This window comes from Tachyglossus aculeatus, chromosome 2 (assembly GCF_015852505.1).
Source record: "Tachyglossus aculeatus isolate mTacAcu1 chromosome 2, mTacAcu1.pri, whole genome shotgun sequence".
Classification (NCBI taxonomy): Eukaryota; Metazoa; Chordata; class Mammalia; order Monotremata; family Tachyglossidae; genus Tachyglossus; species Tachyglossus aculeatus.
Window position 1 is genome coordinate 150,965,018 of NC_052067.1, and position 12,242 is coordinate 150,977,259.

Here is a 12,242-nt window from a genome sequence, read left to right on the forward strand (position 1 = left end):
AAGTAAACAAGATAGAAAAACCCTCAACTACAGCCCACTGAATGTCTAGGGATAAATGCGTCAATACAAGGATGCCTTAAGGGAGATGGATCACGAAAATTTTGCAGTGAAAGATGAGATGAAACTGACTACAGGATCTAACCATCCACGCTTACATTGGCTGATGAACTGCCTATTGATGGCAAGTTGGATCCCCTTCAGACAATCCCATAGATTGTGATCCCTGTGAGGGACAGGGTCTGTGTCTCATCTGATTATCCTATACCTGCCCCAGTGATTAGTACAGTGTTTGGCACATAGTAAGCATTAGTTATGTCTTGTCCTATGCCGCTGAGTCATTTCCGACCCACAGGGACACCACGGACACATTTCTCCCAGAACGCCCCCCCCCGCCCCCCCCACCTGCAATCGTTCTGGTAATTGATCCATAGAGTTTTCTTGGTAAAAATATGGAAGTGATTTACCATTGCCTCCTTCCATACAGTTGATTTGAGTCTCTGCCCTCAACTCTCTCCCATGCTGCTGCTGCCCAGCATAGGTGAGTTTTGACTTGTAGCAGATTGCCTTCCACTCGTTAGCCACTGCCCAAGCTAGGAATGGAATGGGTAGGCCTCTGCTTGGCTCTCCCTCCTGTAGCTGAGACTGGTAGAGTACTGGAAATTCTCCAGGTGTGACCCTGAGTGGGGTGTAAGCTTTTAACCACTCTTTACTATTACTAGATTCTGGTTTTGAGCCAGAACAGTGCCTTTCAAGCAAAATAACTAAGTTGTATTATGGGCAGTCCTGTGGACTGTTGCCTGACAGTCAAAGTCCCATCTCCATTTCTACTGTGGGCAGGGAATGTGTCTGTTATATTGTTGTTTTGTACTCTCCCAAACGCTTACTACAGTGCTCCTCACACAGTAGGCACTCAATAAGAACGATTGATTGATTGATAACACAGTGTCTGTCTATTTGCATCTGGGAGGGTGTAATAGTTGGATCACAGAATGATGTATCAGGGATCTTGTCCCATCACTGACTTGCTATTAATTAGACTTGGAGCAAGTTACGTAAGACAGTGGTCTGTCTATGCTGCCATCGCTATTTTCAGCAGGCTTCTCAGTTCAGACAGGCATTCAGCTGTGGTCACTCAATCAGTCAGCAGTATTTATTCATTCATTCAATCGTATTTATTAAGCACTTACTGTGTGCAGAGTACTGTACTAAGCACTTGGGAAAGTACAATATCATCATCATCAATCGTATTTATTGAGAGCTTACTGTGTGCAGAGCACTGTACTAAGCGCTTGGGAAGTACAAGTTGGCAATATATAGAGACAGTCCCTACCCAACAGTGGGCTCACAGTCTAAAAGGGGGAGACAGAGAACAAAACCAAACATACTAACAAAATAAAATAAATAGAATAGATATGTACAAGTGAAATAAATAAATAGAGTAATAAATATGTACAAACATATATACATATATACAGGTGCTGTGGGGAAGGGAAGGAGGTAAGATGAGGGGGATGGAGAGGGGGATGAGGGGGAGAGGAAGGAAGGGGCTCAGTCTGGGAATGCCTCCTGGAGGAGGTGAGCTCTCAGTAGGGCCTTGAAGGGAGAAAGAGAGCTAGCTTGGCAGATGGGCAGAGGTAGGGCATTCCAGGCCCGGGGGATGACGTGGGCTGGGGGTTGATGGCGGGACAGGCGAGAACGAGGTACGGTGAGGAGATTAGTGGCAGAGGAGCGGAGGGTGCGGGGTGGGCTGTAGAAGGAGAGAAGGGAGGTGAGGTAGGAGGGGGCGAGGTGATGGAGAGCCTTGAAGCCCAGGGTGAGGAGTTTCTGCCTGATGCGCAGATTAATTGGTAGCCACTGGAGATTTTTGAGGAGGGGAGTAACATGCCCAGAGTGTTTCTGGACAAAGACAATCCGGGCAGCAGCATGAAGTATGGATTGAAGTGGGGAGAGACACGAGGATGGGAGATCAGAGAGAAGGGTGATGCAGTAGTCCAGACGGGGTAGGATGAGAGCTTGTATGAGCAGGGTAGCGGTATGGATGGAGAGGAAAAGGCGGATCTTGGCAATGTTGCGGAGTTGAGACTGGCGGGTTTTGGTGACGGCTTGGATGTGAGGGGTGAACGAGAAAGCGGAGTCGAGGATGACACCAAGGTTGCGGGCTTGTGAGACGGGAAGGATGGTAGTGCCATCAACAGAGATGGGAAAGTCAGGGAGGGGGCAGGGTTTGGGAGGGAATACAAGGAGTTCAGTCTTGGACATGTTGAGTTTTAGGTGGCGGGGAGACATCCATAAACAGTGACAAACCCTATCACAGTTTAGATGAGAGCTTACTATGTGCAGAGCACTGTACTAAGTACATGGGAGAGTGCAATACAATAGAGTTGGTAGAAACATGCCTTGCGCACAAGGAGTTTACAGTCTAGAACTCACATTCTCCCTTTTAGGGATGTTCCTCGGCTTTTTCCTTATGGTTACAACTCAGGGCAGCTTACCATGCATCCCCGAAAATTTCTTCTCTACCCCTCATGGTGACCAGCCCAAATGTAATATGATAGACAAGAGTTCATGAAGTTTCTATTAAGCACACTTCCTGGTTTCCTTTAGGCCTAGCCTTCTTTCTTTCAGAAACCGGGACCCTGGAAGCCTGCTTATTTGCCTGCCTGATCAACCTGACTAGCCACAGTGAAAGTTATCATAACGACGCCTGATAAAGGAGACTCTGTGAGAGCAAAGTATTTGCCAGGGAGTCAGAAGGTCATGGGTTCTAATCCCCTCTCTTCCACTTGTCTACTGTGTGACCTTGGGCAAGTCACTTCACTTCTCTGTACCTCAGTTCTCATCTGTAAAATGGGGATTAAGACTGTGGGCCTGATGTGGGACTGGGACTAAGTCCAGCTGGATTTGCTTGTATTTCTGCCCCCCCACACCCCCCATCAGAGCGTGGTACGGTGCCTGGAACATTATAAGTGCTTAACAAATACCACAATTGTTATTAGCATTTATCCACCACTTTTTTAGGATTGCATTTGGTCACTTAACCTTAATTAAAATCATTAAAAAATTGTCTTAATTGTATCTGGAAAGGAAAAGTTATAACTCCTTCTGTACTGTTAGCTCCTCCACTAGACTGTAAACTCCTCATGGGCAGGAAACGTGTCTACCAACTCTACTGTATTGTACTCTCCCAAGTGCTTAATACAGTGCTCAATAAATATAATTGATTCTACCTTAGTTGAAATCAGAACCAATTCTGCACAGTGGAGGAGATAGAGGATCCTGAATCTGGTCATCTCTCCTTGAGTAGCTTGGGTCCAAAAAACACCGTGGGTAATGCTGACAAGCTGAGTTGAGCCATACAAGAAGAGGATTAGGGACAAGAAGATGTGCTGACCAGATTGGCCCTAGAAACCTGGGGCTCTGGAGACTTGCTGAGAGGCTTCTTTCACCAAACACAGAGGCTTTGGTGGCTTTCTGGACAGCCTAAAGCTGCCAAATCCCTCTCAAAGCCAGGGGTCTTCAGACAGCCTTCATGCAGACATCACAATCTCTTCAGCATTCTCTCTGTTCGGGAAGAGGTACAGCAAATGTGGAACGAGGAAGCAGTAACGATGGGTCAAGATGTTACTTGTGGAAAATGTTAAAAGATTTTTTTGAACTGTCATCAGCTTTCTAACCACGGTTGAATTCATGTAATATTTAAAGAGCCGCTCCTCACCCCTGACATGGCTGATAATTCAATTCTTTAAATATATTTATAATGAAAGGTTCAAGTGCTCATAAATCCTCATTGAAGAAGTATTAAAGGAGTTCTGAAAATCACAAAGCAGGCAACAATAGGGGTCAAAAGTAGCCAAGGACAGAGCCAAAGGAATCCACTGAGAAAGGAGGGAGAGAGGGTTTGCCTTTCCTCATGCAATGAAAAGGTATTAGATAATTCTGTTCTCTACAGATATACCTAAACGGGTTATACAGTCATGGAAGAAATTCACTCCATTTCTCAGGCAAGTCACTTAACCTCCGTGGGATTCTGAAAACAGGAATATGTGGTTCCTACAAAAGTCGGTTCACGAATTGTTTTCTTTAATTACACCTAACTCTAACAGGGGTACATTGGTCCTGGACATTGGATCTGTATATCCTGAACAGCTGTTGGTGAAAGCCGGCTGTGGGATTAAAAAAAAAAAAACTGCTTCTCCCTCCACTTATTTTTTCCCATTGTAGTTGATTGTTCTTCTTGTCTCCTCCCTTTGTTGAAAGTGTGTAAACTGCACAGACCCCAAATGAACTCTTATAATAGGAGAAGCAGCGTGGCCCAGTGGAAAAAGCATGGGCTTTGGAGTCAGAGATCCTGGGTTCAAGTCCCAGTTCTGCCACTTCTCAGCTGTGTGACTTTGGGAAAATCACTTCACCTCTCTGTGCCTCAGTTCCCTCATTTGTAAAATGGGGATGAAGACTGTGAGCCCCCGTGGGACAACCTGAGCACCTTGTAACAGTGCTTTGCACTTAGTAAGCACTTAACAAATGTCATTATTATTATTATTATTATTATTATTATTATTATTATTAAACAGGCTCTTTTAAGCCTATTAAGCCTATATTAAGCTCTATTAAACCAGCAAGTACTAGTGGAAAGAGCATAAGACTGGGAGTCCGATTGTGATCTCAGTTTTGTCACTTATCTACCATGTGATCTTGGGAAAGTCATTTAAGTTCCTGTTAGACTGTAAGGTCCTTATGGGCTCATCTCTTGTCCCTAATGCCCGTTGCCCTTGCCAATTGTTTCAAATTTTTAACTCCCTCTTCAACCCTCTGGCCCCCCATGTCTTGCCCCTAAGAAGCAGCATGGTGAAGTGGATAGAGCACGTGCCTGGGAATCAGAAGGCCATGGGTTCTAATCCCAGTTCTGTCTGCTGTGTGGCCTTGGGAAGTCACTTCACTTCTCTGTGTCTCTATTACCTCATCCATAAAATGGTGATTATGACTCTGAGCCTGATGTGGGATAGGTATTGTGTCCAACCCGATTTGCTTGAATCAGCTCCAGCGCTTAGTACAGTGCCTGATACATAGTAAGCAATTAACAAATATCATAATTATTATTTAGTGACAGGGCCATGTACGTTATTGAGAAAACTGAAACCATCAGGACTGATTTTTCTAAAATCTCCCCTCCTCCTTTCTAGTCTCTCCCTCCCCCTGCCCGTTCTTCAACTGGCCCATCTTTCCCTGAAGTACCTCAGGAGGAGCTCTCCTGCCTGCTCTCAAAATTCAGCCCCTCCACCTGAGCTTCCTACCCCATCCCTTCAAACGTTATTAAAGTATTTTCCCCCTCCCTTCTTCCCTTTCTGACAGCCATCTTCAACTGTTCACTCTCCAATGGCTTTTTCCACTGCTTTCAAACATGCTCACGTTTTCCCTAACCTAAAAAAAAAAAAACTCTCCCTGGACACTCCAGTTATCACCTCATCTCACTCTACCAATCCTCTCCAAACTCTTTGATAAAGTTGTCTAGACCTGTTGTCTCAGATTCCTCTCCTCCCATTCTCTCCTTGACCCCCAATCTGGCTTCCACCCCCTTCACTCCACAGAAACTGCCTTCTTGAAGGTCACCAATGATCTCTTGAGAAGCAGCGTGGCTCAGTGGAAAGAGCACGGGCTTTGGAGTCAGAGATCATAGGTTCGAATCTCGGCTCCGCCACACGTCTGCTGTGTGACCTTGGGTAAGTCACTTAACTTCTCGGAGCCTCAGTTACCTCATCTGTAAAATGGGGATTAAGACTGTGAGCCCCACATGGGACAACCTCGTTACCTTGTTTCCCCTCCCCAGCGCTTAGAACAGTGCTTTGCACATAGTAAGTGCTTAACAAATGCCATCATTATTATTATTACAGATCTACATCTCTGCCCCTGCTCTCTCCCCCTCTCTCCAGGCTCGCATCTCCTCCTGCCTTCAGGACATCTCCATCTGGATGTCTGCCCGCCACCTAAAGCTCAACATGTCGAAGACTGAACTCCTTGTCTTCCCTCCTAAACCTTGCCCTCTCCCTGACTTTCCCATCTCTGTTGACGGCACTACCATCCTTCCCGTCTCACAAGCCCACAACCTTGGTGTCATCCTCGACTCCGCTCTCTCATTCACCCCTCACATCCAAGCCATCACCAAAACCTGCCGGTCTCAGCTCCGCAACATTGCCAAGATCCGCCCTTTCCTCTCCATCCATACCGCTACCCTGCTCATTCAAGCTCTCATCCTATCCCGTCTGGACTACTGCATCAGCCTTCTCTCTGATCTCCCATCCTCGAGTCTCTCTCCACTTCAATCCATACTTCATGCTGCTGCCCGGATTATCTTTGTCCAGAAAATGCTCTGGGCATATTACTCCCCTCCTCAAAAATCTCCAGTGGCTACCAATCAATCTGCGCATCAGGCAGAAACTCCTCACCCTGGGCTTCAAGGCTGTCCATCCCCTCGCCCCCTCCTACCTCAGCTCCCTTCTCTCCTTCTCCAGCCCAGCCCGCACCCTCCGCTCCTCCGCCACTAATCTCCTCACCGTACCTCGTTCTCGCCTGTCCCGCCATCGACCCCCGGCCCACGTTATCCCCTGGGCCTGGAATGCCCTCCCTCTGCCCATCCGCCAAGCTAGCTCTCTCAAGGCCCTGCTGAGAGTTCACCTCCTCCAGCAGGCCTTCCCAGACTGAGCCCCTTCCTTCCTCTCCCCCTTGTCCCCCTCTCCATCCCCCCATCTTACCTCCTTCCCTTCCCCACAGCACCTGTATATATGTATATGTTTGTACATATTTTTTGCTCTATTTATTTATTTATTTATTTTATTTGTACAGATCTATTCTATTTATTTTATTTTGTTAGTATGTTTGGTTTTGTTCTCTGTCTCCCCCTTTTAGACTGTGAGCCCACTGTTGGGTAGGGACTGTCTCTATATGTTGCCAATTTGTACTTCCCAAGCGCTTAGTATAGTGCTCTGCACACAGTTAGCGCTCAATAAATACGACTGATGATGATGATGATGATGATCTCTTGCTTTCCAAATCCAAAGGCCACTACTCCATCCTAATCCTCCTTGATCCATGGCATAGTGGATAGAGCACAGACCTGGGTGTCAGAAGGTTGTGGGTTCTAATCCCTGCTCCGCCACTTGTCTGCTGTGTGATCTTGGGCAAGTCACTTCACTTCTCTGGGCCTCGGTTCCCTCGTGTAAAATGGGGACTGATAAGGTGAGCCCAAGATGGGACAGGGATTGTGTCCAACCTGATTTGCTTGTATCCATCCCAGTGCTTACTACAGTCAGTGCCTGGCACATGGCAAGCCTTTACAAATGCCACAATTATTATTCTTCTTATCAGTGGATTTCAACGCTGTCAACCACCTCCTTCTCCTGGAAACATTATCCAACCCTGACTTCACTGACACTGTCCTCTCCTGATTCCCCTCCTATCTATCTGGCCACTCCTTCTCAGTCTCTTTGGCAGACTCCTCCTCTGTTTCCCACCCCCTAACTGTGGGAGTCCCTCAAGGATTAGTTCTGGGTCTCTTTCTATTTTCCATCTACTCCCACTCCCTTGGACAACTCATACGCATCAGCTTCCCCCCACCTTCTGCATCACCTCAACTTATTCCCTTTGTTCTTCCTCCCGCCCCCCACCCCACAGCATTTATGTATATATGTATATATCGATAATTCTATTTATTTATATTAATGCCTGTTTACTTATATTGATGTCTGTCTCCCCCAACCCCATAGACTGTGAGCCCACTGTGGCAGGGTTTGTCTCTCTTTATTGTTATATTGTACTTTCCAAGCACTTAGTACAGTGCACTGCACACAGTAAGTGCTCAATAAATAATGACTGAATGCCTGAATGAATGAATTTGCAAATACCATATCTACACAGATGATTCCCAAATCCTCATCCTCAACCCTGATCTCTCTCCCTCCCTGCAGTCTGGCATTCCCTCCTGCCTTCAGGACATCTCTACTTGGATGTCCTGCTGACACCTCAAACTTAACAAGTCCAAAACAGAGCTCCTCATATTCCCACCCAAACAGTCTCCCCCGCCTCACTTCCCCAACGCTGCATACAGCACTACCACCCTCCCTGTCGTATAAGCCCATAACCTTGTTGTTATCTTTGACTCATCTCTCTCATTCGTCCCACATATTCAATCTGTCACCAAATCCTATCAGTTCAACCTTCACAAAGCTGACAGATGTCAATTCCATCAGAATAAATAGAATTATAGCTATATACACATCATTAATAAGATAGAGTAATAAGTATGTACAAATATACACAAGTGCTGTGGGGAGGTGAACGGGGTAGAGCAGAGGGAGGGAGTGGGGGCAATGGGGAGGGGAAGAGGAGCAGAGGAAAAGGGGAGGCTCAGTCTGGGAATACCTCCTGGAGGAGATGAGCTCTCAGTAGGGCTTTGAAGGGAGGATGAGAGCTAGTTTGGCAGATGTGAGGAGGGAGGGCATTCCAGGACAGAGGTAGTACATGCTTAGAACAGTGCTTTGCACACAGTAAGCACTTAATAAATGCCGTCATTATTATTACTTGGGCCAGGGGTCAATGGCAGGACAGGCGAGAACAAGGCACAGTGAGGAGGTTAGGGGCAGAGGAGTGGAATGTGCGGGTTGGGCTGGAGAAGGAGAGAAGGGAGATGAGGTAGGAAGGAGTGAGGTGATGGAGAGCTTTGAAGCCAAGAGTGAGGAGTTTTTGCGTCATGTGAAGGTTGACAGGCAACCACTGGAGGTTTTTGAGAAGGGGAGGGATATGCCCAGAATGTTTCTGTACAAAGATAATCTGGGCAGCAGAGTGAAGAATAGACTGAAGAGGGAAAAGGACAGGAGGATGGGATATCAGAAAGGAGGCCAATGCAGTAATCCAGGAAGGATAGGATAAGAGATTGAACCAACAAGGTAGCGTTTTGGATGGAGAGGAAAGGGCGGATCTTGGTGAAGTTGTGAAGGTGAGACCAGCAGGTTTTGGTAACAGATTGGATGTGAGGGGTGAATGAGAGAGTGGAGTCAAGGATGACACCAAGGTTGCAGGCTTGTGAGATGGGAAGGATGGTAGTGCTGTCCACAGTGACGGGAAAGTCAAGGAGAAGACAGGGTTTGGGAAGGAAGATAAGGAGCTCAGTCTTGGACATGTTGAGCTTTAGGTGGCAGACAGACATCCAGGTGGAGATGTCCTGAAGGCAGAAGGAGATACGAGCCTGGAGGGAGGGAGAGAGAACAGGGGAGGAGATGTAGATTTGGGTGTCATCTGCGTAGAGATGATAGTTGAAGCCGTGGGAGCGAATGGGTTCACCAAGGGAGTGACTATAGATGGAGAACAGAAGGGGACCAAGAACTGACCCTTGAGGAATCCCTTCAGTAAGAGGATGGGAAGGGGAAGAGGATCCTGCGAAGGAGACTGAGACTGTATGGCCAGAGAGATAAGAGGAGAACCAGGAGAACTACTACAACCCAGCCCACAGACTTTGCTCCTCTAATGCCAACCTACTCACTGTACCTTGATCTCGTCTATGTTGCCTCCAACCTCTCACCCATATCCTGCCACTGGCCTCTTCATATCTGGCAGACAGTCACTCTCCCCAGCTTCAGAGCCTTATTAAAAAGCTTATTTCCTCCAAAAAGCCTTCCCCAACTTAGCCTAGATTTCCTCTTTTCCCACTCCCTTCTGAGTCACCTGGTACTTGAATTTGCACCCTTTATTCCTTCCTCAAACCCACAAAACTTATGTACATATGTGTAACGTATTTATTTATATTAACGTCTGTCTCCCTCTCTAGACTGTGAGCTAGTTGTGGGCAGGGAATGTGTTTACCAACTCTGTTGTACTCACCTAAGCACTTAGTACAGTGCTCTGCACCTAGTAAGCCTTCAGTAAAATATAATGGATTAATTGCTTCAAACCCACTTGGATCAGGATTTCTGTATCACGGTCCCATTTCTGCTACCCTCTGTCCCCCAAACATTTCTGCCCCTGGACAGAGTACCACATTCCTGCCCCTGGGACAGGTGCCAGTTGAAAGAAAGAAGTGACCACTTGTGCTTCCTGATTGCACCTGGAGTTACTCCTCAAGGTTCTGGACCCCCCAGAGGAGAGGAAATACATTTTCCTGGCCATCTTCCATTTGGAGGGTTAGATGAGCTCCTGATTGATAGGCATTAGTATACCCCTGTTGGCTGTAACAGAAGTTATGTTCAGTTGTCCACAGGTATCCAGCTGAGTTTATTCAGAACCAAAAGAATATTTCCCAAAAGATAATTCTGGATCCACATGATTCTTGATAACAGTTATTTTCAGCTTGTTTTTCGATTCAGGCAGAGACTTGACAAATAGTCATTTTGCCCTCATATTTGGGTTTTCTCAAACTGTGAGACTGGATTTGGCCTGTGAGAAAATATGTCCATGGCAACTTTCTGACAGCCCAGGAGTTGGCTTGATTGACTGTTGCTGCTTTCTGACTTCCCTGGAGTCTACCTGGTTGACAGTTGCTGCTTCTGACAGCCCGGGAGTCTAACTGATTGACAGTTGCTGCTTTCTGACTGCCCAGGAGTCTACCCGATTGACAGTTGCTGTCTGACACTACTGAGGTCTCTCTGCATGACCTCCACCCCACTGCTGGCTGGCCTGGACCCTGGGGCCTTCACTGGACTCTCCAGGTGGCTGAGGAATTGTGGGAAGAAAGAGCCTGGAATGCTCTTGGCATCAGTCAATTAATGGTATTGCTCACTAGTTTACTGTGTGCAGAGCAACATACTGAGGAGTTTGGAGAGCACAGTGCAAAAAAGTTGGTAGTCAAGATTCCCTGCCCTCAAGGAGCTTACCAACTGTTTTGCAATCATGATTTATTCAGTGGTGTTTACTGAGTGTTGCACTTAAGCATATTGTTCTGAGTGCTAAAATTAAAGTAAGAGGATACAGCTGCTGCCTTGAAGGAGTTTACAGTCTAATGGAGGAGACTTGTCTTGTCCTATGCTGTTTGGTTATCTCCGACCCATAGCAATACCAAGGACACATCTCTCCCAGAACGCCCCACTTCCATCTGCAATCGTTCTGGTAGTGAATCCATAGAGTTTTCTTGGTAAAAATATGAAAGTGGTTTGCCATTGCCTCCTTCCACGCAGTAAACTAGAACCTCTGCCCTCCTCTCTCTCCCATGCTGCTTCTGCGCAGCACAGGTGAGTTTTGAGTGTTGATTGGTAGCAGATTGCCTTCCACTTGCTAGCTACTACCTAAGCTAGGAATGGAATGGATATGCCTCTGCTTGACTCTCCCTCCAGTAGTCGAGACTGGTAGAGTATTAGAAACTCTTCAGGTACAACCCTGAGAGGGGATATGAGGGAGGCAGGCAGAAAGAAATTGTACACCTACACTGGGAACAGGAAGAAAAATGTAGTTTCAATTAGTAATAGCAAAAATATGGAAAAATAAAATAAGTTGAATACTTAAATTGATATAAGTGCTTAGCTTAGAGAGACTAGGTTAGTGCAGAGCACTATTAGAAAACAAGGATTAACTACCTGAACTGATGCAACAGGAGGGTGGAAATTGGTTGGGGAAAGCCTCCTGGAAATTCAGTTTGGATTCTCTGACAAGAGGTACCAATCAATCATATTTATTGAATGCTCACTGTGGGCAGAGTACTTTACTAAGTGCTTGGGAGAAGACAATATAACAGAGTGGGTAGACACTTTCCCTGCCCACACGAGCTTACAACCTAGAGGGAGAGACAGACATGAATATAAATAAATAAATTATGGACATATACATAAGTGATTTGGGGCTGAGAGGGGGGTGAAGGAAGAGAACAAATCCAAGTGCAAGTACTATAATCATTCACCTGTGGTAGAAAGGAGAATTGTGCTGTGCAAGGACAATAACAATTGTACTGTTTAAGTGATTACAATATTCTAAGCACTTGTTTAGGTGCAACATAAGCAGAGCAGATCTGTCCCAATCCCACATGCTGCTGACAGTCTTAGTGGGAGGGAGAATGGGTATCAGATCCCTATTTGTACAGATGAGGAAACTGAAGCACAAAGAATTATAAGAAGAGTAGTAATTATTATTATTATTATGGTATTTGTTAAGTGCTTACTATGTGCCAGGCACTGTACCAAGTGCTGGGGTGGATACAAGCAAATCAGGTTGGACACAGTCCCCGTCACATGTGGGGCTCACAGTCTCAATCCACATCTTACAGATGAGGG

At 46.3% G+C, this 12,242-nt stretch overlaps 2 non-coding genes across 2 annotated transcripts; both read right to left on the minus strand.

Annotated features, from left to right (window-relative positions):
* Positions 1-548: 548 nt before the first annotated feature.
* Positions 549-686, minus strand: LOC119924010. The gene has a single exon (XR_005449025.1). It is a non-coding gene; the product is annotated as a small nucleolar RNA SNORA7 (small nucleolar RNA).
* Positions 687-11,227: 10,541 nt separating this feature from the next.
* On the minus strand, positions 11,228-11,365 carry LOC119925090. The gene has a single exon (XR_005449759.1). It is a non-coding gene; the product is annotated as a small nucleolar RNA SNORA7 (small nucleolar RNA).
* Positions 11,366-12,242: the final 877 nt, after the last annotated feature.